General features: G+C 51.8%; 1 long non-coding RNA gene across 1 annotated transcript; it reads left to right on the forward strand.

Annotated features, from left to right (window-relative positions):
* The first annotated feature begins 17,875 nt into the window (after positions 1-17,875).
* On the forward strand, positions 17,876-19,098 carry LOC123157520 (uncharacterized). Its single transcript, XR_006479019.1, has 2 exons — positions 17,876-18,548; positions 18,722-19,098. It is a non-coding gene; the product is annotated as an uncharacterized lncRNA (long non-coding RNA).
* The last annotated feature ends 1,953 nt before the right edge of the window (positions 19,099-21,051 follow it).

The following is a 21,051-nucleotide window of genomic DNA, read 5'->3' on the forward strand; positions in this document are numbered from 1 at the left end:
CCTCTCCGCGCGGGCTTACACTGTTGCATCTTCCCCGGCTCCCCGTCGTCCCCTTCCTAGGCCTCACCGTCGTCCACCGCCTTGGTGCTCTCGGTGCGGCATGGTCAACGTGGTCAAGGAACGACTTCCATCGGACATGGACTGTATGTGGAGAGGCTGACAGCTGGGTCCACGGCCGCAGCAAGGAAGTGCCTCCTTATTACGCGGAAAATAATTATTCCTCCACCTGACAGTGGGGAACCACCGGACGGGCCACCGTATTTCGTGAAAAAACGTTTCCCCCTGACTGATGGGACCCACCAGTTGCACCTTCGCACGCAAGGAAGTGCATCCGGGCAAAAAAATGATTCGCCCCCCTGACTGCTGGGACCCACCAGCTACATCTTCGCACGCAAGGAAGTGCGTCCGAAAAAAAAACAATTCGCCCCCCTGACTGCTGGGACCCACCAGCTACATCTTCGCACGCAAGGAAGTGCGTCTGGGCAAAAAAAACGATTCGCCCCCTGACTGCTGGGACCCACCAGCTACATCTTCGTAGGCAAGGAAGTGCCTCACAGTCGGGACCCACCTGGTCGAAGCGTACGTAGCGTTGTCATTCTGGTCGCGAACGTGTACGTACATACTAGTCGATGTAGAGGCGCGCACGTGTTGTAGTAGAGGCGCGCACGTGTCGTAGTAGAGGCGCGCACGTAGCATGTACACGTACGTACAGCAGCGAGGGTGCAAGAAAGAAAATACGGCCACGTACATACATACGGGCAGGGTCTCGAACGCCTACTCGCGCATACGTACATGGCTGGGTCAAAACGGAGAAACACCGTCTTCATCGTGTTCATGGGGAGCCAACCGGCTGGGTCGAAACGGAATGCGTGGTCGTTTTCATCGGGAGGGATTGGACGGAAAAGGCGATGGAAACGAGGCCTGGCGTACCGCACAATGGAGGAAACGGACCTCCTACGTTTGGAATGGGGTCCTATTGATCAGGAGGCGTGTGGCGTACCGCAAAACGGAGGAAACGGACCTACTACAGTCGAAACGGGGGTCCTGTTCATCAAGAGGGGTGTGGCGTACCGCAAAACGGAGGAAACGGACCTCCTACGGTCGAAACGGGGGTCCTGTTCATCGGGAGGGGTGTGGCGTACCGCAAAATGGGACTCCACGGGATACTATTCATCTCCATCGTCGACCTCCTCCAGCCTCCACGGGCTACCGTCGACCTCCTTCAACCTCCACGGGCTCCTGTTCATCCAGCCTCCACCGTGCGCTACTCCACCGGCTACTGTTCAACCACCCCTCCACCGTCTACTGTTCATCCAGCCCTCCACCGTCTACTATTCATCCAGCCCTCCACACCACGGGGTCCTGTTCAACCACCCCTCCACGGCCACCCCTCCACCATCTACTATTCATCCAGCCCTCCACACCACGGGGTCCTGTTCATCCAGAGGCAACGCCACCGCTCACTGTTCATCCAAACCCCCCCGCAACACTCACTGTTCATCCAATCGGTCGGCTTCAGTTAGCAGCAGTAGCGAAGGAATCGCTCCATCGGGTTCAGTTAACAGCCATCGATCGATCGCTCGGGTTCAGTAACGCGTAGCCTGCAGTGCAATCGCTCGGGTTCAGTTAGAGCCCAACGCCTCGCTCGGGTTCAGTTAGAGCTAACGCCTCGCACACACGCGCGTACGTGTACTAGAGAAACGCGCATCGCTCGGCCCCCGACCTCCCACCGTAACCGGCAACTCCCCGAAATTTTCCTCCCCCTCGCTTCTACCATGGTTTTTTCCGTCATGGACGGCCCAAAGAATGTCATGCAGCTGCGTCTCTGGCCCGTCCAGGACGAAAAGCCCATTTTCTGTCATGATTTTTTGTCATAGAAGTAGGAGCCCACCACATCTATGATGATACCGAGTTTTGTCACAATTATCGTCATAGAAGTGTCATATGTATGACAGAAAAAAAAATTCGTTCGGCCCAAAATGTCACGGATGTGTCTTTTTTTTGTAGTGGTTCCATCTTATGACGGCCTTCGCATCTTCGGGTGTCTCTGTTATCCTAGCACCACGTCCACTGCTCCTCACAAACTCACTCCCCGGTCGCTTCCTTGCATTTTCCTTGGTTATCCTCCCAACACCAAAGGTTACCGGTGCTATGATCCATTGTCCCACCGCATTTTCACTTTGCGGCATGTGTACTTTGATGAGCTGGTGTTCCCGTTTCAGCAGGTACCGTCACCTTCGGCATCTCCCGCGGTGAGATTTCCCCTACCTCCACCTCTGGCGGACCACTCAGCCGCGCACTGGGCTCGGCCCTGCCGGCGCTTCCCGCGCCGGCGGACCCTATCACCGCGGCCCCCATCGACGCGGCCCCTGCTGCGGACCCCGTCGTCGCGGCCCCTGCTGCGGCCCCTGACACAGCCCCCGCCGCGGCCCCTGCCACGGCCCCCGTCGCAGCCCCCGTCGACGCAGCCCCTGCTGTGGCCCCCTTCGCCGCGGCCTCCTCGGCCGCCACCGTCGCCGCGGCCGCACCCCTCACTGGTGTGGTCACTCGGGCTCGGACTGGGACACTTCATCCTAGCACGCACTACCCATCGGACGAGTACGCGTGTGCTGCATCTACCTCGGCATCGTCTCCACTCCCCACTTCCGCTCGCGCAGCCCTTTGGGATGCGAACTGGCTAGCTGCGATGCATGAGGAGTTTGACGCCCTGCAGCGCAACCGTACGTGGCAGCTTGTCCCGCGGCCTCCCCGTGCCAATGTCATCACTGGCAAGTGGGTCTTCCGCCATAAGACTCGCCCCGGCGGCTCTCTCGAGCTCTACAAGGCGCGTTGGGTTGTGCGCAGCTTCCGCCAGCGTGCCGGCGTGGACTTCACCGACACCTTCACCCCGGTTGTCAAACCGGGCACGATTCGTTCTGTCCTCCAGCTTGCTATTTATCGCGTCTGGCTAGTCCACCAGCTCGATGTGTCTAATGCTTTCTTGCATGGCCATCTCGACGAGCAGGTGTTCTGTCAGCAGCCTACTGGTTTTGTCGACACCGACTATCCGGACCACGTGTGCTTGCTCTCCCGTTCTCTCTACGGGTTGAAGCAGGCACCTCGGGCATGGTACCATCAGATTGCAGCCTTCCTTCAGCAGCAGGGGTTCCGGTCCACACGGTCTAATGCCTCCTTGTTTGTTTATCACCAGGGCCCCGCCACCGTGTACCTTCTCCTGTATGTCGACGACATCATGTTGACTGCATCCTCGCCAGCGCTCCTTCAGCAGATCATAGCTCGCCTCGGCACCGAATTCGCCCTCAAGGACTTGGGGGCTCTCCACTACTTCCTCGGCATCGAGGTCATGCGACGGGCCACTGGCTTCTTCCTGCACTAGCAGAAGTACGCCTATGAGCTTCTGGAGCGAGTGGGCATGCTTAACTGCAAGCCTGCTCTCACGCCTATCGACATAAAGGCTAAGGTGTCCGCCATTGAGGGTTCTCTGGCGTCTGATGCTCCTTTCTACCGCTCCATCATCGGTGCACTTCAGTACCTCACGCTGACGCGTCCGAACATTCAGTATGCTGTACAGCAGGTGTGCCTACATACGCATGCTCCTCGTGACACCCATTGGGCTCTGGTGGAACGTATTCTTTGGTACATACGGGGCACCACAGCCATGGGTCTCACCCTGACGGCATCACCTGACACCAGCCTTGTCGCCTACTCCGACATCGACTGGGCTGGGTGTCCCGATACTCGACGCTCCACTTTCGGCTACTGCGTCTACCTCGGGCCCTCTCTGATTTCGTGGTTGTCTAAATGACAACCCAATGTCACGATCGAGCGTCGAGGCTGAGTACCGGGCTGCGGCCAACGCCTCGCGGAGTGCTCTTGGCTACGAGAGCTACTTCCGGAGTTGCTATGTGAGGTCATCAAGGCGACGCTTGTCTACTGTGACAATGTCTCTGCAGTCTACCTTGCTGCCAACCATGTCCATCACCGACGGACGAAGCATATTGAGCTCGACATCCACTTCGTCAGCGAGCACGTCGCACTTGGTCGTGTTCGCGTTCTCCGTGTGCCCACCGATCAGCAGTTCGTCGATGTTATGACGAAGGGACTACCCACATCGACATTCGAGGGCTTTCGGTCCAGTCTCCGCGTCACCGGCGATGCTTCGACTGTGGGGGGTGTTGAACATGTGTACATGTACGTATGTCTGGGTTTCATATGCAGTACCTGTCGTGTCTGACTCCCCCTGTATTTACGTGTATTTTAGGAGACAAGATACCGGTCGCACCCCTTGTACCTATATATATATATATATGTGCCTAGTGCACGATCAATTATTATCGATGCACCAAATCATTCTCCACACCTGCAACTTATTACTCCCTCCGTCCCAAAATAAGTGTCTTGAGCTTAGTACAAATTTGTATTAGATCTAGTACAAAGTTGAGACACTTATTTTGGGACAGAGGAAGTACTATATAGAACTAGTGATGAGGCGGGGATGTGATGCTACGCATCCTGGTTAAATATTCTTAATGATTACGACTTCACCAACCGTCAGCGTTTCCAGTCTAGTATCTACTCGCTAAGTGAGGACCTTATTAATGTTACTCCCTCCATCTAGGTGAGTAAGTCATCTTAGGTTGTGCACCGCGACCAAGAAGGAGGAGAAAAACGAGAGACCTTAATGTTTATTTGCTAATTAATAACACTGCATGTCGTGTTTGGTAGTCTCAAGTCATTAAAAGCATGCACATCCCTCATCTCTTATTGGTTGATATGTCAAGAAACAAGAAACGAGGTAGAAGTTAATGCACCGCGCCTAAGTGTTTTGGGATTATTTGGTTTTTGTAAGATGACTTACACACCTAGACGGAGGGAGTAACAATAGATGCCAGAACAAGAATCATACTGCTATAACTTTACATATATTGTACTCCCTCCATCTCAAAAATAAGTGTCTCGAGCTTAATAAACAAAGATCGAGACACTTATTTTGGGATGGATTAAGCTTGAGACATTTATTTTGGGACGGAGGGAATAGTATTTACATTATGTGCAAAACTATAAAATTCAGAAAAGATGCTTGAATATGCTTATGTAAAAAAAATAGTACTATTGCTATGGAGTCAGAAATAGCTTATTGTATGATTTTTTTAACCCTAGCTTAATGTATGCTTAAAGTGAAGTCCAGTTAAAGGACTTATTCATTACTTCCATGCATCCCCAGACCACGTGTCCGAAAAGGATTTGTGAATGACAAAGAAACAAATGAACCCTTAATGTGCAGCCTACCAAATATATCAGGACATAAACAATTCATATGTATCGGCTTCAAATGATTTCTTTTGGAACATACCAGCTACTGGCTGGCATATATTGAAATCATAGCAGGAAGCAGGCGGGAAAACATTGAAGGTGGTGTTTGATCTAGCGATCAAGGAGAGAAAAAGAAGAACTGAAAACAAAACACAAATAGCCCTTGGCTACGCTGGTAGAAAATCTCTCATGGGGGATCCCAGAAAGGGTGCTCTAGGTGCGTCGCTCATGCTTGGCGCCATAGCTCGATGGTTCTTGTGATGCTTGCTAGTGTTTTGTATGATTTGCTATCTTATGCCTGAAAGTGCATTCATTGCGTTGCTGCCAAATGTTTCCCAATAGCAGAATGATCATTGTCTTGATGCCCTTCTTATGTTCATGTGCAGCTTCGCTGATCATCTCTACAATGATCTCCACGGCCTTGTTCTTGTGCTGCCAAACTGTGGGGTGCAGGGAGGTGCATCCACGTCGTTGAGCAGTTTTTTACCAGATTGCTAATGAGAAGGGGCATTGCCAAAACAAATGGTGCGAGGTTTCCAAGTTTCTAAGGCAGAATTGGCAGAAATACTCATTTGGCCATCCTCTTCTCTGTAGCCGGTCGTTACACCAAAGTCTATTTTTGAGGAGTAGCCAGACCATAAACTTGAGCCATGCTGGTGCCCATGATTGCCAAGGCATCTTCCTGAAACTGGTCTTGATCATTCCTTGGAATTGGCAGTTGTATGCCGAACTGGTGGAGAAGGAACCCAAGGTTGTGTGCTTCCATTGAATGGTGTCTCACAGCTGCTCATTTAGACTCAGGTTTCTCGAGATGAGCCATCTGTTCAGACGGATCACTTCCGGCCATAGATGTTGTGTGTTTCCATGGGCAAGGTCCAGGATCCAATTGTCATTGAGGATTGATGTATGGACTGTCCTATTCTTTCTCCTTGAGTGCTTGTGGAGCTCGGGGAATTCCAATTTTAGTGCTCCTGCACCGGTCCAGGAGCTGTCCCAGAAGCTCGCCGTCTTCCCATCTCCCAGTGTCACCGTTGTTGAAGCATTGAAAAGGTCTTTGTCTCCTTGGTCGCATGGTAGCCGCATGCCAACCCAGGGTCTGTTGGGTGTGATCCAAGAGAACCAGAGCCACCTAAGCCTGAGTGCATGGCTGAATCGATGCAGGTTTGAGATGTCAAGGCCACCGTTGTCGATCGGAGTGCACACCACCAACCAGCTTACTTTGCACTTACCGCCACTGATCTCTTCATCTTGAGCCCATAGGAAACGTCGTCTGATCTTGTCCACTTCGGCCAAAATCTTCTTTGGCACCTTCAGAACAGTCAGGGCAAAGGTTGGTAGTGCGCTCAACACGCTTTTGACGAGAACTCTCCTCCCTGCAATGGACAAGAGACGTCCTTTCCAGCCTGCCAGTCGAGCTTTGATTCTGTCCCAAATGAACTGCAGATGCACAATCTGTAGCCTAGAGATGGTGACTGGCAGCCCAAGGTAGCGCAGGGGGAAGTGATCTTGCCATCCTCCAAAGTTCTGAAGCACGTGCTGCATGTCAATGTGGTCACATCTTATGACAGTGACAGAAGATTTCAGCATATTCACTTTTAGTCCTGAAGCATGTCCGAAGTTGTGGATGATGTTCATGAGCATATCAATCTCCTCTTTCACTGGGTTGGCAAAGATGATGGCGTCGTCTGCATAGAGGCTTACCCGCAGCGACAGATCCCTGCCTGGTAGTGAGTCAAGCTCGCCAAGCTCCATGGCGCGTTGGAGGAGCCGGTGCATAGGTTCTATGGCGATGATGAATAGGAGTGCGGACAGCGGGTCGCCTTGCCTGAGCCGTTTGCAGTGCAAAATTTTCTTGCCCTCCGCGCCATTAAGAAAGGAGGAGGTCGATGTCGACAGTAACATAGTGATCCAGTCGCGCCATCAAGCTGAGAAGCCTAGGGCTTGGAGAAGTTCAAGTAAGTATTCCCAGGAGACATTATCAAATGCTTTTGCGATGTCTAGTTTGATAAGCAGTGTCGATGTCTTCTTCATGTGTAGCGCTCTAACTGCACTTTGGACATAGAGAAAATTGTCGTGCGTGCTCTTCTTTGCCAGGAAGGCAGATTGTGCCGGCGAGATGATGGAGTCGATGACGTTGGAGAGGCGCATGGAGAGGACCTTGGTGATCAGCTTAGCTATAGAGTGGACTAGACCAATGGGCCTGAAATTTGAAACTGTTGTTGCGCCATCCTTCTTTGGGATCAGAACCACCAGGGCGGAGTTGAGTGTGGCAAGATCGTCGCCGGCTATACAATAGAACTGGTATAAAGCCCTCATGATGTCGTGCTTGATGATTTGCCAGCAGCTACGGAAGAGGACTCGAATGAAGTCGTCCGGTCCCGGAGCCTTTTCCGCCGGCGAGCTCTTGATCGCTTCCCAAACCTCATCCTCTGTGAAAGGGTTATCTAGGCCACCTCCTCTGATTGTGGGCAGCTGAAGTTGGCTCCAGTTGATGGTTGTTGGTCGAGCCCCTTTGGAGCCGAGGATGGAGTTGAAGTTTTCGAAAATGGCTGCTTCCTTGTCTTTGTGTGATGTGGCGATCCCGTCGTTCGTCAGCAGGCTGTGAATGTAGTTCTTCCTTCGGCATGAATGGAACTTTGCATGGAAAATTTTGGTTCCCGCGTCGCCCATCTTGAGCCAAGTCAGCCGAGAGGCTTGACGCTTGCGCGCTCGCTCGATCGCGGCGAGGCCAAGCAGTCTCTGCTGGAGGAGTCGCTGAAGGTTGAATTCTGGTGTGGAGAGGCTAGGGATTCCTGGGCTATGTCGAGGCGCAGGATGATCTCTGTTGCTATGTGGAACTGTATCTTAGCATCGGTGAAAAGGGAGGAGCTCCAGATCTTCAGGTCTTTTGCAGTGCGCGCCATCTTGATGGACAGCCGCTTGAAAGCACAGGAGCTGTGGACCGGCCTGCTCCAAGCATGGTCGACCATGTCATGGAAGCGCAGGAACTACGGCCAGAAGCTTTCAAATTTGAACTTGGCGCGACGGCGAGGAGCCGCTGCATCCGCGAGGAGCAGAGGGCAGTGGTCCGAGCACGCGGTGGACGCCGCCATCAGTGTGCTTGTGGGGAAAGGATCTTCCCAGCTGCTATTGCAGAAGAACTTGTCGATGCTGGCGAGCGTCGGGTTCTCGTGCTCATTACTCCAGGTGAAACGGCGATTTTTGCACTAGATCTCTTTGAGGCCGGCGATGTAAATGGCCCGCCTGAACATGCCCATGACCCTGTGGTTGAGATGATGGTTGTTTTTATCTCTCGCCTCGTAGATGAGATTAAAATCTCCGTTGATGAGCCATGGATCAGATGACGGGGGAGCTGTTCTAGCTAGTTCGTCGAGGAAGGCTGCTTTTCTAGCGTCGTCTACTGGGCCATAAACTATGGAAAGCTAGAAGCTTTTGGATTGTCGGAGAAGCATCACCTTGGCAGTGATGGTGAATTCGCCTATGGCGTGGGAAGCGATGCTAACTAGCTCAGTGTTCCAGAAGATCTCCGCTCCGCCGCGGGAGCCGATCGCAGGGAGGATGACGTAATCAGTCAGGGCAGCGCCACCAATTTCCCTGACGATGGTGGGTGTCCAGACATCTATCTTGGTTTCCTGCAAGCACAGGATTGCTGCTTTGTGCATTGTGACAGCAACCTCACAGATCGCCGCCCGTTTCGCCGGCTGGTTTAGGCCGCGGACGTTCCATGACATGATCGGGCAGAAGCTTTCATTTATATGGAAATGATAGTTGCTCCGGTGACTGAAAGATTCTAAATGGCCTCAGGCCCAGTACAGACACCAGCAAACTAGCAGGGGCACGTCGGCGTCCACCAATAGCGCCCAAACCACGCCGGCGAGAAGCAGAACACGCTACTAAAACAGAGGAAAGGAAACCTAGCTCTACCCGGCAGAAAGTCATCCACCACCGACTATTACTTAGGTGTGCTAACATGGCTAAACAGGGGCCGCAGCGGCTGCTACCTCAGGCCCTGCAAGGCTTGCAGCGACGAGCAGGGAGTCCTTGTCGAGGCGCGTCAGCTTGGCGATGACATTGATGTCGTTGTCTGTGAGTGGATCATCGAAGCGACGGATGAGGGCATCTGCTACCTCCTTGGTCATCTTCTCCTTCGGCCCGAGTAGTCCGAGCTCCTTGACAATGCGTAGGGAGGCGCGTTGCAAGACCGGCGTCTTAGAGGTGCTGGCGGCCCGGCGAGCGTTGTGCCTGGTAGGGGCCACGGCCACACGCGCCTTGGGTGGTGCCGACGGGCGACGCAAAGGGGCGTTGGTGATGATTGGTGTAGGGGCTTCGGTGAACAGGCGATGAGGGGCTGGGGAGGCGATTTCTTCATCGTTGTTGGCGATCTCGAGCTGGCAGACGCGAGTGGTGACCGCGCCGAGCTGCATCTCCAGCGTATCAGCGGGCGTGGGGGCGCACCTGTTGAACTGTCCGGTGGCCTGGGGGTGGTGGCAAGCGTGGGGGAGAACGCGTCCAGCTGCGCCTCCATCTCGGTGTTTGCCTTCTGCTTGTCGTTGTCGAAGTCGAGGGGAGCGGCAACCACGGCGTCTGCAGCGGCCTGGACGTCCGCCGCCGAGTTTTCGATGACCACCGACGCTAGGATGGGCCGCTTTGCTTGTCTGAAGAAGTCGTCGACCGGATCCTTTCCTTTATTGTTGCCGCAGTCGCCTTCTGCCGCACCGGAGCCCGACGCCACCATGGCGAGCGAGGGGCGGACGGCCGTCGGTGGTGTTGATGTGCTTCTCCCACAGACGGCCTCCTGCCACCCGCGCAGCGGATGTGCATGCTCTTGTGGTGGCACCTGGCTAGGGGGGAGCGGATGCGATGACGCGGGGCAGGCGCCGGCGCCGGCTGGGTCGGTGCACGTCCCCGACGTAACAGGGCGTCCTTCCAGGATCTGCGACCAGCACCGCCAGCTCCGCCAGCGTTGTCGTGGTCGTGCCCATCGCGTGGCATGCCGCGGCAGCCCAGGTCGGCCACCGGGGCGCGCCCAAGGTGATGGAGGCGATCACACCTCTGCCCGTCCTCGACCTCCATGGTCCAGGTGGCAGGGATCACGGTGAAGCGGGTCCGGTCGTCAGTGTCGGAGTCGGACGACGGCAGCCCGCTTTGGGCGGAGTGCAAAGAGCGCTGCGATAGGGGGGTCCAGTCCTCGACCCTGTCGACGTGGATGACCATGGTGTAGTCCGTGGTGCCCGGCGGTGGAGCAATGCGTCGGTCGGGTGGCAAGTAGCCCTGCATCTCCTCGACGCATCCCGCGCCGCGCGGCAGGACCCCAAGCGTGTGCTTGGTGGGGATGTGGGCGACGTCGTTCGTCCAGAGCCAACATGCAAAATTCTTCGTGTGTCCGCGCTCCTGTGTCCTGCTGTCGAGGCGGTCGACGCGCACCTTCTTCCCGAGGATTTCCTGGATCCCTTCCAAGGACTAGTACTGCATAGGGACCTTCTCGATGACGACTCTGACGTGAAGTTGAAGCGTGTCGAAGGTGGCATGGTCGTGCTCATGCCACGGCGCGATGTTGAAGACGGCGCCGTCGACCCTGATTGAGCTGTGGCGTACTGCGTTGACGTGGTGCGTGGGCTGGCTGAAGATGACGAGGTAGTGCTCCGGGTGGTGAGCCGTGACGCGTAGCTGGCTCACCGGGATGGCAAGTTGCGCCTCCAGCGCGCGGCCCACCGCCATGCGGGACGTGGCATTGGCGACGCCTGCCGCAGTCATGGTGACGGCGTGATTGCGCAGGAAGAAAATGGCATGCTCCGTCGCCGGGGAAGACATGGTCAGCGAGTAGCTCTCTCTGGGGCAGCGGGAGGGGTCGATGTGGAGCTGCATGGCCGGGGTGGTGGTGGGCATGGTGGATGCAGTAGGTGGCGGGAAGCAGAGGTGCGAGTGGATTGGTGCCGGAGGAGCGGCTTGCCTAGGCCTGGAGCGCTGATTTTGTGGGCACTGCTTCTCTATGTGGCCGGGCAGCTCGCAGAGGATGCAGTGAATGGGATCACGGCAGTCGGCGTGGCGATGCTTCTTGCTGAGGCAGCGGAAGCAGTGGCCGCGGAACCGGCTTAAGAAGGCCGCACGGGCGGCATCCGCATTGAAGCCACTGCACCAGTCCGGCCGCTGCACCTCGGGGCGCACCCTGTAGCCCGGCGGGCCAGAGGCAGGGCGTTTCTTCTTCTGGTGGCTAACCTCGGTCCACCCACCGTCCATCCCCGAAACAGAAATGTGGTCAACTGGGGGGGGATGGGGCGACGATGATGGATTTAAGGCACTGCGTAGGGGGGGCGGTAGCTCGGCCTCTCTTGAAGGCGCCGCGGCCAGCGGCAGCGAGGATTGCGGCCGGTCGGCCAGATCTGGGGAAGCCTCGAGCTGTGTTTCCGGCACCTCAGACGGACCAGGGGAAACAGGGATATCCCACGCTGGTGGATCCGGTCCGGAGCTTGCGCTCGTAGCTGGCGATGGCGGAGGAGACGTCGCCATTAAGGCAGGTGGGTGGCTGCCGCGGCCGAAGTGGCCAGCGACGCGGGGGAGTGCAGTCCTAACAGCACATGTCTAGAGTATTCGGCTGCAAATGATGAACAGGAAGCATGCAAGCTATAGAGTGTCCTTTGATCACAACCCACTGTAGGAGGACCTTTCTATGAGAATGCACTGGATTTGACGGGAGGACATCTAGCAGACCTACCTGCTAATCATAGTTGATATCCAACCCAAAATCTGGTCAGAACAACAATACTGAGCTTGAAGCAGCTTATCCCCTGGCGACCATGCTAGGGTTCCCCTTGTCCCCTGGCGACCATGCTAGGGTTCCCCCCAAATCTGCTACCCACCACCAAATCTCACATCCGATTGTTGTCCTTGCGATCTCTGCGTGATTCCCAATTGTTCAACGCTCCCTCTAGTCGGACTGCATGGCGGGGAGGGGTTCTGCAACAGCGGCCGGCCCGAGACGCGACGGCAGCGGTGGCGGCAACCAAACAGGAACTCAATCAAATCTGACGGACAGGTTTGCGGGATTGAATTTGCATGGAGAGGAGGAAGAGGATCTTGATCTATCTGGCGAGATTGACGATCTGATAAAAGAGACACGATGGATTGCTATCTTCAGGGTTCACACCTCCAAACCCTTTAGCCATGTTTTGTTGTTCAAAACTTTGAGGAACGCCTGGATTCCAGCCCAGGGGGTGATCTTCAAAACTATAAACCCTAACTGGTTCCTTGCGCAATTCTCTTGTCTGGGAGATTGGGACCAGGTGATGAGGGGAGGGTCGTGGCTGTTTAGAAATGCAGCAGTTGTTATAGAGGAATATGATGGAATCACCAATGTTGAGGATTACAAACTGGATTGTATACCAGTGTGGGCAAGAATTGTGGGCATACCTGATGGCTTGATGAAAAAGAAGGAAACTGCAGAAAAGATTGCAAAGAAGGTAGGCCAACCGATCTCAGTCATAGTCAATGGAGGTCGTCTAAACCCGACCAAATAGCTGAGGGCTAGGGTGTCTGTGATGCTTGATACACCCTTGGTTAGGTTTGTGCCACTGACGCTCAGGGAAAGCAAGAGATATCCAGTTGAGTATAAGAAACTTCCTGGTTTTTGTTACTTCTGTGGATTGATAGGGCATGTTGTAATGGAGTGTGGTGATGGAATACACAGCCCTGAGAACTATGAATGGGGTGAATGGCTCTTCGTTAATTTTGATGGCCCAGCTGGGAGAGGGAATAACAGAACTGGTCGAGGGGGGCCAGCTAGAAGAGGGGGGTTCAGAAGAGGTCGAGGAAATGCGGGAGACCCAAACCAAGAAGAAGAGTTGGAGATGGACCTTGATGGAACTGATGGTGCTAGTGTAACTGCTATAGTCCCTTCCGCGCGCAAGCGACTGATAGGACAGGATGGCACTATCAATGGCCCGACAGTGCACACAGGTGGCCCGAGTGGCTCAGGCATAGCCCTGCCGCCAGGGTATGTGTCAGAACAAATTCATCTTTTGGAGAACACTAGCAACCTAGAGCCTGTGGATAAAAGTAAGATGAATACCCCGCAGAAAATTCATGATCCAAAGAGACTGAGATCAACAGAAAACAGTACGTCCAGCAACATATCGGCGACTCCCTTCGAGGGTGATCGCCGGGCGCAATGAAACTCATATGCTGGAACTGCCGTGGCATGGCCAGTGCTGCGGCAGAAAGAGCTCTTATGGACGTCCAGAAGCAGTGGGGGCCGGATGTCGTCTTCCTATCTGAGACGCATCTGAATAAAGCTAAGGCGGGGAAACTACGGAGAAAATTAAAAATGGATTGTATGGAAGTGCATGAAAGTAATGGAGCAAGTAGGGGGCTACTTCTTTTTTGGAGGAGACCTGTGGCAATACAGTTGAGAGATAAAGATAAAAATTTCATAGATGTTAAAGTGGGAGATGGTACGGATGAGGTATGGAGGTTTACGGGCTTCTACGGGGAGCGGAAGTGGGAATATAAGCACTTGTCGTGGTCGTGCTTGCGTCATGTACACCATCGAGTTAATCTACCATGGATGATAGCGGGTGATTTTAATGAAATTTTGTATTCCCATGAAAAAGAGGGTGGAGCGCCGAGGCCAATGCACATGATGCAGAACTTTCGAGATGCTCTAGTTGATTGCGAGTTGGAGGATATGGGTTGCAGCGGTGATCTTTACACTTGGAGGAGGAGGAGACTCAGGGAACGGCTTGACAGATCGGTATGCAATGGTCAGTTTCATGGACTATTCCCAAATACAAAGGTCACAAACACTGCGCATATAAAGTCGGACCACAGACCCCTTTCATTGACACCGAGGGAGATGCGCATGTAGGTTCTCAAACCCATCGGAAGTGTTTTGAGTCGAGGTGGCTGCAAGAGGATAACATTATGCAAGTGGTGTCCGATGCGTGGGAACGTTCAGACCCATCGGCGCCAATTGCAGAACGAACAGCAAGTGTCCATTCCACTTTGCATGAGTGGGATCGCTCGATCTTGAAGGCACCCCAACGGCGACTGAAGGAACTGAAGGAGGAGTTGGAAAAATTGCGGTCGGGCCCCCTCACTGATGAGGCGGGAGACAGGCACTGAATTATGTTAATGGAGATAGAGGAAAATTTGGAAAAGGAAGAGATCTACTGGGTTCAGCACAACCGAGCAAACTGGCTCAAATTTGGTGACCGTAACACCAATTTCTTTCATAACTTTGCATCGGCTAGAAAGAAGAGAAATTATATAAAATGCCTGATGGATGACTCGGGTGTTTGGAGAGAGAGTAATGAGGCTATGAGTAGTTTGATTAGTGATTATTGTCAGCACCTCTTTTCTGCTGAAGTAAATGTACCGGATATGAATGTTATCAATAAAGTTAAGAGGAGGGTTACGGATTATATGAATGAGTCACTTATTGCACCTTATACAGAGGAGGAGGTAAAGAAAGCTCCTTTTAGTATTGGTGATTTAAAAGCGCCAGGGCTGGATGGGTTACACGCTATTTTTTACAAAAAATTCTGGCACTTGCTTGGAGGAGATCTCACAAAGGAGGTCCAGGAGGCTGTTAATACAGGCATTATGCCCGAGGGGTGGAATTCTACCACTATTGTCTTAATTCCGAAAGTGGATAACCCAGAAAAAGTTACCCAATTTATACCCATAAGTTTGTGCAATGTGGTCTATAAGGTGATTTCAAATTTGCTTGCGGCGCGCTTAAAGTTTCTCCTCCCAGATATTATCAGCGAGACTCAAAGTGCGTTTGTGCCGGGCCGCATCATCAATGACAATGTCATAGTGGCGTATGAATGTCTACATACGATGAAGAAACGGAAGAAGGGAAAGGTTGGCACTTGTGCAATAAAGCTTGATATGCACAAGGCATATGATAGAGTGGAATGTACTTTCCTGGAGGCCATGCTCACCAAGTTGGGGTTTCATGCCCAATGATTCCGATGGTTATGTCATGTGTGAGAACGGTCGAGTACAAGGTTCGGTTTAATTCCAATGAAACACTCCCTTTTTTGCCAACGAGAGGCTTGAGACAGGGGGGCCCTCTCTCCCCCTATCTTTTTCTTTTGTGTGCTGAAGGACTGTCAGCGTTAATTGCTCATGAGGAAGAGGCGGGGAACCTTATTGGAGTGCAGGTATGCAGAGATTCTCCAACTATATCACATCTCCTTTTGTGGATGACTCCCTAATTCTCATGAGAGCGGATAACCAGAATGCTAACACACTGAGATCGATCTTGGATTAGTACTGTGCAGCGTCCGGTCAACTGGTTAGTGAATCAAAGTGTTCTATTTTTTTCAATCCGAATACAAATGTGGAAGTAAAGGCTGATGTATGCCAAATATTGAACATCATGACTGAGACCATCTCAGACAGATACTTGGGCCTACCATCCATGATTGGTGTGGACCGAGTGGACTGCTTTAAACACTTAATTGAAAGGATTCAAGCATTGGTAAATGGTTGGAAGGAGAGAAGTCTATCTTTTGGGGGAAAAGAGGCTTTGCTGAAAGCGGTGGCCCAAGCCATCCCAACCTATGCGATGGGTGTATTTAAATTCCCAAAGAAAATATGCAAGGGAATCACTGATGCAATGTCGCAATTCTGGTGGGGTGATGAGGAGGATTAGCGCAAGATGCATTGGTTTGCATGGTGGAGGATGTGTATCCCAAAGGAGAGAGGAGGGATGGGATTTCGGGACATTCAGAGCTTCAACTTGGCGATGCTAGAGAAACAGTGTTGGAGATTAATTGACAACTATGATTCTCTATGTGCTCGAGTCTTACGAGCCAAGTATTACCCCACGGGAGATATACTAAACAGCCAATTAAATAAGGGTTCGTCCTATGTGTGGCAGAGCATCTGGTCAGGAATTCAAACTTTCAAACATGGCTGTATTTGGAGAGTGGGTAACGGAAACAAGATTGATATATGGGATGAGTGCTGGATTCCAAACAGTGTATCAAAGAAAATCCTTACAGTCCGTGGAAACTGGGTTCTCACAAAGGTGAATGAGCTCATAGACCCAATTACGGGAGAATGGGATGAGCAACTGATCCGGTACAACTTCTGGAACATTGACGCGGAACGGATTCTGCAAATCCCATTATTTCATGTGGAAACTGAAGACTATGTGGCATGGCATCTAACAAGAAGTGGAGTTTTTTCAGTACGCTCCGCTTACTATAAACAGTGGGAGATGAGCTATGCATCACATGATAACAGATTGGGCCGATCATCTATGGCACCGCATCAAGTTTGGAAAACCTTGTGGAATTTGAAAGTGCCAGCGAAAATAAAAATTCACATCTGGAGATGTCTACATAATACAATACCATGTCGTAGTGTGCTAATGAACCGTCATGTGGGCAATTTATCTTGCTGTCCGTTTTGTTCAGAAGGAGCAGAAGATCTCATGCATATGTTGTTTAAATGTACCAGAGCGCAAGAAGTGTGGAGATCTCTGGGGGTCGCAGACGATATAAATTTCACTTGTCAAATGGATCGAGCGGGTTCAGCAATTATAGAGTTTTTCCTTTGTGATATCTATTATCGAAGACAATACAATGGCGTGCTTGAGCTACCGGAGTTGTTCACCACAGCATGTTGGTATATTTGGTGGCAACGGAGACAGTTTGTGTGAGGTGAGGATGTTGCCTCTCCAGGGCGAACGGCCGTAGCAGTGGCAGCCCTTTCTCTGAACTATGCTCGTGGAGCACAAACAAAAATGACACCAAAAGTGAACATTTGGCCGGGGTTTTCCGCTGGTCAGATGGTCATTAACGTCGATGCGTCGTTCAGTGAAGGAGATTATGCAGGATCTTGTGGAGTGGTCATCCGTGACTATCGTGGAAATTTCATGTCTGCAGCGACAGCAACACTAGAACATGTAGTTGATGTTGAGACAACTGAAGCCGCAGCTATACTAGAAGGAATGAAGCTAGCAAAGGAAACAGGGTGCCATAATGTGATAGTAAGATCAGATAATATCACGGTGGTGGAGGCACTCAAACTAAATGGAGGCTACTCTATGGTGGCAGCACCGGTTTTGGATGAATGTCGCAGTTATCTCGAAGATTTCGGGAAGTTTACTATTGAGCAATGTATTAGAGAGTCAAATATCGTAGCTCATGAGTTAGCATGTTGGGGTCGTGCTAATAATCCTTCTCGATGGGTTCATGACCCGCCTGATTTCATTGTAAATCGTTTAGCAGACGATGTTGCTATCCTTTAATTAATAAAGTAAACTTTCCCGTCAAAAAAATCATAATTGAGATAATTATGGTATGTATGGTAATGAAACAATCCGGTGGCTCAGGCCCGTTCGGAAACATTGGAATAGTGCAAAACGTGGGAATGGGAATGGAAAACATGTGTAAAACATAGGTTTGGAAAAGGGAAACGTTTAGGAACGGCACGCCGGCCGAAACATTGTGTCGGTCGCTTGCTTGCACCGCGTCAGTCACATGCGTGACTGGGCCCATCCCCACCGCCCATCCTCCTTTTTCTCCCGATCCCCTTTTCATCTTATCCTTTCAGGCATCTTCTACTCCATCCGCTTAGCTCTCTTTCTCCTCTGCTCCATCCCCACCTACCTCCTGCGCTCAATAGCCATGGATGAGCTCCACCTTTTCCATCGCCTCTCAAGGCGACCCCCATCCCCTCCCCCACAGCACCATCCTACTTCCAATCAGGGGCGTAGCGCCGCTGCTGCAGCCTAGAGGCCTTTGGCAACGCGAACGTCAACGTCCTGCGGCATGCCGGAACCGGTGAAGCCACCGTGCTACAACCGATGAGGTGCCGTGCTTCCATGGCGTCACCACGCCAACCGGTGTGCTGCAACCGTGTTCAGCACGAGCTGGAACAGGACGACGTGGATGTTGCGACCGCGATCACCACGGCCGCATGCTGGGAACCGGCATGGCAAGGAGCTGGAACCGGCACCGGCTTTGTGCTTTTGCTGGAACCGGCATGTTATTTTGCTGGAAGTAGCTTGATTTTTTGCTACAATCGACTCTGGAGCTTTTCCTTGCTAAATTTGCTTTTGCTGGAACCGGCGCATATTTTTGCTGGAAGCTAGTATTTTTTTGCTACAACCATTGAAGCTTTTTTTGCTGGAACCGGGGCAGCAAAAAGCTACATCCAGCACTGCCGGCGATGGAGACGACGTCCTGCGGTGCTACATCCAGGGCTCGCCGGCCACCACGGTAATCATCGGTTTTTGCTACAACCGGTGTCAAAATTTGCTACAACCGGTGTCAAAATTTGCTACAACCGGTGTATTTGCATTTTTGCTACATTGCACAAGCCAGCGTATGGATTTTTTGCTACAACCCTCGCTCGATTTTGCTGGAACGGCGCTCGTTTTTTGCTGGAACAGGTGATCGAGATGTTACGACGGTGAGATCGGACCGACGAGCTGCGGCATCAAGCGTGAGCGGCGACGAGCACGATGGCGAGCTATGGCCCTCGCCATTGAAGCTGCAATCGTCGCCACCGGAGCTACAACCACGGGTGCCGATGTTACATGCGTGGAGCTGGCCACCGGCGGCGACGGCGACGGCGATCATCGGCGACGGTGACGACCAACGGCGAGGGGCGGCGACCGGCGATGACCATCGGCGGGGGGCCGCGACCGGTGGTGATTTTGAAGTTGGTCGCGCTCGCTCATCCATGGCAGCGGTGCCCGCTGCTCCTTTTTTCCGCTGTGCTCGCGAGATTCATTTTTTTTAAGAAAGGAACTGCACGAGAGCCCAATCTGACGGCAACACGTGCTTGCATCGAACGGTTGGGGCTCGACCGGCCGAAACGGTTAGGCCGGTGCGCCGGCGCCTATAAGCGCCCTTTGGAAAATGTAGGGAAACTTTGGGCTGCTACTGTTCGGAACACAGGTAATTAACATACAAATTAAAATGCAGCTATTAACTGGTTGAATAAAATTGATGGCATCTAGCCCAGCACGCCCATTTACGAACATTGCCCGGATGGACACAACTCACATGCACCACCTGTTTTATTTTCACATGTCCTTTCCGTGGTCCATCTAGACCCAGTCCATCCATATACGCAGATTCTGTCTGATAGGAAGACAGCGAGTCCAGAGCTGCAGCGTTGCCTCGGGCATACGCGAAGAGATGAAGTTCTGGTGGATGTTTGAGTTCCTGTGAAATCAAAGGAAGTGGTGGCCTTTCCTTTGGTTTACTGTTCAGGCTTTCCTATGTACCGAACGCTACTACAGAGGAAAAAACTACAGGAACTCAAATCCTCCACTTTTCTCACGAATTTCCTTTGAACCGAACAGGGCCTCAGTGTGTAGCTACTCATATGTTCAATCCATCTAGTACCTCAACTCCTAACCACGATTCAAACCACACCTCATCCACACATGAAAACCTAGTGTACGAGAGTATGAAAGCAAAGTGACCTATCTTTAGTCATGATGTCTCCTATTCTCAACAATTTCGACACCTTCAGATCCTTCTTTGATGTACCAATCTTGATCGATCTGTTTTTGCGAATTTCTAGCACGGTAGAGATACCAAATCAGGCGCGAGCAGCAAGCTAGCATTTTCTATCTTATGATATCAGAACCCAAACAACGTGCTCACATATATATACTACTCTAGCATATATGGTTGTTGAGGGCACTTATCACACACTAATTTCTTCAGATAGTGCGGATCAGAATTGATTACTCCCTTCGTTTTTTTTTACTCCGCGTATAAAATTTGGTCAAAGTCAAACTACATAAAATTTGATCAAATTTATATAAAAAAATATGAACATCCAATACTAAAACTATATAGTATGAAAATATATTTCATGGTGTATCTGACAATATTGATTTCATATTGTGAATGTTGATAATTTTTAATATTTCATGGTGCATGGAGTATAACGTTAGTCAAATTTTACAAAGCTCGATTTTAACCAAACATTATATGCAGACTAAAAAGAAACGGCGGGAGTACATGCGTGAGGCCGGTGTGGAATTACTTCATGTGTGTACGAAGTTGAGATTATTTGTGTGTGTGATGAAGATCGAATGTCGGTACTCAATCAGCCTGGTCAATTACTACAAGTATACGAGATGGGAGATGATGGCCTTCATCACGTACGTGAGCATGTGATACAGTCGTCGTGAGACTACAACAAAGACCAACGCTTTTCGTGAGGTTATGCCTGAGGTATGTGCTGAATTTGGGAGCTCAGCTTAATATTGTTGCTACTTGCTACTGATAAGAATGCACCTCCTCCACCACACCTTCCAGTCCCTGCCCCCACAAGCCATTGGAACATGTTGTAGAAGATGAGGCTTGGGCCGCGCAACACAATTGCATTGATCGGTGGTGCACCCGGCACGTATATATGATGTACAAGATGAGGCTACAACCTCAACTATACAACAAAACTAGGAGGTGGGCCCAACACACAATATACACGCACACAATATATTCAACACCCTTCCGCAGTCGAAGCGTCGCCACAGACGCAGAGACTGGACCGGAACTCCTCGAAGGTGGAAGTAGGCAATCCCTAGTCATCACATTGGCGAACTGTTGTGCGGTCGGAATATGGAGAAACCCGAATGTGTCCAAGGGCCACTTGTTCACGCACAAAGTGAATGTCCAGCTCAATGTGCTTGGTCCGGCGATGATGAACGGGGTTGGCGGAAAGGTACACCGCAGAGACGTTGTCACAGTAGACAAC

The sequence above is a fragment of the Triticum aestivum genome, chromosome 7B (genome assembly GCF_018294505.1).
Source record: "Triticum aestivum cultivar Chinese Spring chromosome 7B, IWGSC CS RefSeq v2.1, whole genome shotgun sequence".
Lineage (NCBI taxonomy): Eukaryota > Viridiplantae > Streptophyta > Magnoliopsida > Poales > Poaceae > Triticum > Triticum aestivum.